This window comes from Triticum urartu, chromosome 2A (assembly GCF_056163025.1).
Source record: "Triticum urartu cultivar PI428250 chromosome 2A, HENAU_Tu73, whole genome shotgun sequence".
In the NCBI taxonomy this organism is placed as follows: domain Eukaryota; kingdom Viridiplantae; phylum Streptophyta; class Magnoliopsida; order Poales; family Poaceae; genus Triticum; species Triticum urartu.
This window is the reverse complement of record NC_141874.1, coordinates 431,458,158-431,464,157: the sequence shown is the minus strand read 5'-3', so window position 1 is coordinate 431,464,157 and position 6,000 is coordinate 431,458,158.

Sequence of the window (6,000 nt, the reverse complement as noted above, 5' to 3'; positions counted from 1 at the left end):
TCCTCTCAAGGCCCTTCTAGCTGATGGGCTTCTGAGGTTACCAGACCCCATAGACGTGCGGGTTGGACCCGCCACTGATTCGGGCTCTCTAATCCCAGAGCTAGCGGTGGTGGCCGAGGTCCCCGCAACCCCAAGCTCCGCTTGAGCCCAGGCCTCTGCAAGGGCCCCGTCCAATCTCTCCTTGGAGCAAATGATTGATGTTTTCTCAAGTCGAGGACCTTTCTCGCCCCTAAAGACAATGTCACAGTCCGAAGCAACGTCTTCGAGATGTGCTAGCGGAACCAAACCAAGAATCGCAAACCGAGATCTAGAGCCAGAATTAATAGGGGTGGGGGCTATCGTACCTGGGGTGAGATCGTGTGTCGCTACCCTCATGGCAGCCTTCTCTAAGACCGCCGGGATGCAACCGTCCAAGAGAGTCCGAGAGAGGGACAAGCACGTGCTCTATCTAGACGCCATGTACAGGAGGGTGCCAGCCGAGTCTTGGAGTCGGGCACGGGAGAGTCGGTGCCGGGCATGCCCAACCCCAAGCGAGACGGCGGTGTCATAGTAGCGACCAATGCCGGGGACACCACAACTGGCGAGGGTGGGGTCCCAGGCAAGTGAGAGTAGCACACCACCCCAGGCGAGCATGGGGAGGACGACGGGCACACATCCATACCCACACTTGCAGTATCGTCCTCCTGATCCAGGGTCGTCAAAGGTGCCGATGAAGTGGACCTCACCACTGCAGGTGGCAGCGACACCAGTCCACCTCTCGTGAGGGCAAGGGTGGCAGCCCTAGGGAGCCCCGACCCCGCCCCACCAATGCGAGCCGAGCTCTGCCGGTCGGAGTCCTACATCGGAGGGATGTCATCATCCTCGGACAAGGACTCACTAGAGCCCTCCTCGCCCCTGTTGTGCCGGTCATCAGTGGGAGCCGGCGGCAGGGGAGGCGGGATCACTCCCAACCGACTCTCGAGCTCCTCCAGATCGACCTCGTAGGTGAGACGCCAGCCCTTCTTGCCAAAGTAGAAGATCAAGGATAAGCCGTCCACATCGGCCGGCATCGGGCACAGAACCTCGATAAGCTCTCGAGCTCCTCCAGATCGACCTCATAGGTGAGATGCCTGCCCTTCTTGCCAAAGTAGAAGATCAAGGATAAGCCGTCCACATCAGCCGACATCGGGCATAGAACCTCGATATGGGATGGACCATCTCCCTCCAGGGAAGCGAGATCAGCAAATAATAGCTTGCCCACCGGCTCCGAGACCTCCTTGAGAATGTGCTCAAGCTTGCCCCCTCTAGGGGAGAGCCTGCTTCCCTTTGGAAGCCCGCATACCAGCACCCATACCGCGGTGAGCAGTGGGATCAAATTTGGTTCCACAATAGCCTCCTTGACGGAGATGAGGATCTTGTTGAGTGGGCATCTGATGTTGTCGTGGGTGCATAGGTGGAGAAGCTCAGTAGAAGGGAATGACACCGAGAACACCAGAGGGGCCATCTCGATCACGACCTAGGAGAAGTCGATATCGCGGTAATCGCCGATGTCGGCCGCCAGCTCATCGCGAATGAGGTCCGCAGTAACCACGACTGACGGCGCCATAGTCTGACCAGGAACGAGCGAGACCGTCACCAAGTGTTGCCAGGCTCCTCGTCAAGCTCCGCGTCGATGTAGTAGAAACCACAACCCTCAGACCCATACCCGAAGTATGCAAGAGTCGTGGGGCATAGGTGAGGCGCCGGGAACTCGAAGCAGAAGTGCCATGTGTATCCACAGTTGATACACATCGTCTCCTCCCGAGACCTAGACCGTCCACTCCTAGCCAGGGGCGGCACCGGAGCCTCCTGCTCCGGTCCAAGAAGGGCGGGGCGAACGTCCGGAAGCACCCCATCACCATAGGGAGGTCCTTGCTTGGTGCACTTCTTCCTTTTGTTCTCATTCTTCTTCTTTCAGGGCGGAAGTTCACATGTGCCCAGAGCATCATAAAAGCACCGAGGCAGCGAGTACCGTGGCACATTGTCCGCCGGTCATCTCCAATCATGGGAGTCCGCACCATCGTGGCGCCTTGCATACTCAGTAGCTCGGGTCGGTCTGGCCTCGCCTAGCTGCTCACGTGGGGCCTCCCAATGGGACCGCATCACCGGCTCCGGTGAGCGCTACTGGTCGCGGGAGCCACCACGGGGCTCCTGGAAGGAAGACTGGTCGCCTCTTGATGACGAGCCCTACCGGGAGCACAGCAGCCCACCAGGTTGGGCCTCCAGTTCCCGCCGGAGGGAGGCTTCCCGAGCTTCATCATCGGCCTGTCGGTGAGCGGCTTCTTGGCGTCGGAGGTCGCCTGGTGACCTAGCCAGAGGGAGGTGGGGGTCGCGCGCAGGGTTGTGAGGCTGGGGTGACCGACGCAGGGATGTGCCCGCGTAATTGTCCGAGGCTCGGGCCCGGCGCGGAGCCCCCTGCGAATCCGGACGGGCGTCCGCCGCACCCGCCGGGGACAACCGCTTCGGCCGCATCTGTTTGTCGCCTTGCTCCCTGGCCATGAGGAACTCGAGATAGGAGCGAGGGATGGTGGCACTGGAGGGAGGCAGGGAGACAGGGAGGAGCACGTGAGCGGGCAGCGCAGAAGACGGCGGCGGATCGGGCACGTACAGGGGATCGAGGGATGGAGGCAGCGGTAGCGGAGGAAGAATACGAGTTGAACTGCCAAGTCACTCCACCTCATCCCTGGTGGTGGGCCATCCTCTCCGTGGATCGGTTGACCACAGTTGGATCCAAATCCATCGGTCTGGATCGGCTGGGGCGAGCCTCGACGACCGGATGGCTAGGTCAACCGTTGCCTGGGCTGAATGGGCTACCAACGCTGCCCACTGAGCCCTAGGCCGCACCCCAGAATCCAGGCATCCATGGGCCCATGCCCAAAGGCTATCCCATGCGCCGACCCACCCCATGGGCCAGCGTTGGCCCACGAAGTAGAGCCACCCGCGCGCGGCTAGACCAGGCGCTCGTCCCCACGTAGGGTTCGCAGCCACTGGCCATGGCAGTGGCGGGCCCTGGGTTCCCAGCGCATCCCACCGATGCCGAGCCCCTCTCGGCTGCTTCCTGGTCCAGGCGGCCACCGCGTGACGCCGGCGAACGGCACTGCCACCGGTTCAGTGAGCGAGCCCAAAATTTCCCGCATCCTAGTTGGCCGAGGCAAAGATGGGGCCGCTAGAGGCTTCACGCCCAAGGCCGTTGAGCCCCGTTGCCGAGACGGATGCGCCACCACCAGAAATTCCCTGAGTACCGGTGACGCCAAGGAGACAGGGAGCTCCACCCGGCCGCCCTCCTCATCGGCAGCGGCCAATGTCTGCCCAAGAGATGGGGGAGCGGGAAATGCAAAAGGTCGGAGACGGCCGTGATCCAGCAGTGCCACGCCCGGATGGGACGGCCGAACCAGCGGCAGCCATCACGCCGGTGGCGAGTGCAGAGCCTAGGTGGCGCAGAGCCGGCGAATTCAAAATCGCCCTAGCTCCCTTGCAGTTTTCACGTCTTCGGCCAAACTAGTTTGCTTCCGCCAAATGCTAATAACTATAGTATCTGCCAAATGCTAGTTCGCATCCGCCGATGCAAGCTAGTATCCATGGTTATAAGTAGTTTCCGCCAAAAGATTGAAGAAAAAAATTAAACGAAGTTGCTTCGGCCAAAACATGCTAGGAGCTTCCAAAGCCTTCCGCCAAATAAAAAAGACCAGCAGCTTCGTGATAACCCATGATACGTCTCCAATGCATCTACTTTTCCAAACACTTTTGCCCTTGTTTTCAACTCTAACTTGCATGATTAGAATGGAACTAACCCGGACTGACGCTATTTTCAGCAGAATTACCATGGTGTTATTTATGTGCAGGAGCAAACGTTCTCGGAATGACCTGCAACTTCACAGAGCCACTTTTCAGAAAATAAGAAAAATACCTGCCAAAGATGAAGGCCAGGGCCCCACCGTCTTTCCACGAGGGTGGGGGGCGCGCCTGCCCCCTAGGGCGCGCCCCCTACCTCGTGGGCCCCCTGTTGCCTCTCCGACTGCAACTCCACCTCCATATATTGAGTTTCGGGGAGAAAAAAATCAGAGAGAAGAAATCATCGCGTTTTACAATACAGAGCCGCCGCCAAGCCCTAAAACCTCTCGGGAGGGCTGATCTGGAGTCCGTTCGGGGCTCCGGAGAGGGGAATCCGTCGCCATCGTCATCATCAACCATCCTCCATCACCAATTTCATGATGCTCACCGCCGTGCGTGAGTAATTCCATCATAGGCTTGCTAGACGGTGATGGGTTGGATGGGATCTATCATGTAATCGAGTTAGTTTTGTTAGGGTTTGATCCCTAGTGTCCACTATGTTCTGAGATTGATGATGCTATGACTTTGCTATGCTTAATGCTTGTCACTAGGGCCCGAGTGCCATGATTTCAGATCTGAACCTATTATGTTTTCATCAATATATGAGTGTTCTTGATCCTATCTTGCAAGTATATAGTCACCTATTATGTGTTATGATCCGTTAACCCCGAAGTGACAATAATTGGGATACTTACCGGTGATGACCGTAGTTTGAGGAGTTCATGTATTCACTATGTGTTAATGCTTTGTTCCGGTACTCTATTAAAAGGAGGCCTTAATATCCCTTAGTTTCCGTAAGGACCCCGCTGCCACGGGAGGGTAGGACAAAAGATGTCATGCAAGTTCTTTTCCATAAGCACGTATGACTATATTCGGAATACATGCCTACATTACATCAACGAACTGGAGCTAGTTCTGTGTCACCCTAGGTTATGACTGTTACATGATGAACCGCATCCGGCATAATTCTCCATCACCGATCCATTGCCTACGAGCTTTCCATATATTGTTCTTCGCTTATTTACTTTTCCCTTGCTATTGCTATCATCACTACAAAATACCAAAAACATTGCTTTTACTTCTGTTACCTTTTGCTACCGTTATCACCACTATCATATTACTTTGCTACTAAACACTTTGCTGCAGATATTAAGTTTCCAGGTGTGGTTGAATTGACAACTCAGCTGCTAATACTTGAGAATATTCTGTGGCTCCCCTTGTGTCGAATCAATAAATTTGGGTTGAATACTCTACCCTCGAAAACTGTTGCGATCCCCTATACCTGTGGTTATCAACCCACAAGTATAGGGGATCAACTGTAGCATTTCTTGGTAAGTAAGAGTGTCGAACCCAACAAGGAGCTAAAGGTAGAACAAACATTCCCTCAAGTTTTATCGACCACAGATACAACTCTACGCACGCTTGACGTTCGCTTTATCGAGAACAAGTATGAAACTAGAAGTACTTTGAAGGTGTTATAGGATAGGTTTGCAAGATAATAAAGAGCACGTAAATAAAAACTAGGGGATGTTTAGATAAAAACAACTAAGTTAGTTTTAGTAGAGAGCTTTTTGTCACAAGAAAGTTATTTGTCCCTAGGCAATCGATAAGTAGACCGGTAATCATTATTGCAATTTTATATGAGGGAGAGGCATAAGCTAACATACTTTCTCTCCTTGGATCATATGCACTTACGATTGGAACTCTAGCAAACATACTGATGCGGAGCATCCTACGGTGATCTCCATGTACACCTTCATAGCACCTCAAGCCCCAAGTGGACCTACCGGACTTAAGGTGAACATGCTCCTCTTTGAGATTTACATGAATATCCATTGGACTTGGGTGCTACCTCTCCATGGAACGTTGTGCATCATTAGGTACAAGGGCAACCACCACCAAGCAGCTAGGAAGCTTCCCAGAGGCCAAGGAGAAGGACCCCAAGACCCAAGAGCTGACCGGAGTTGTCAAGATGGAGAAAACGAAGCATGCAGAAATTGCACTACCGGACAGTTCGGTCCCCACAGCGGATAGTCTGGTCGCATAGAAATTGCACTACCGGACAGTCCAGTCCCCACAGCGGACAGTCCGGTGGCACCCGAAAATGGATCTGTACTCACCGGACTGTACGGTCCTTACCACCGGACTGTC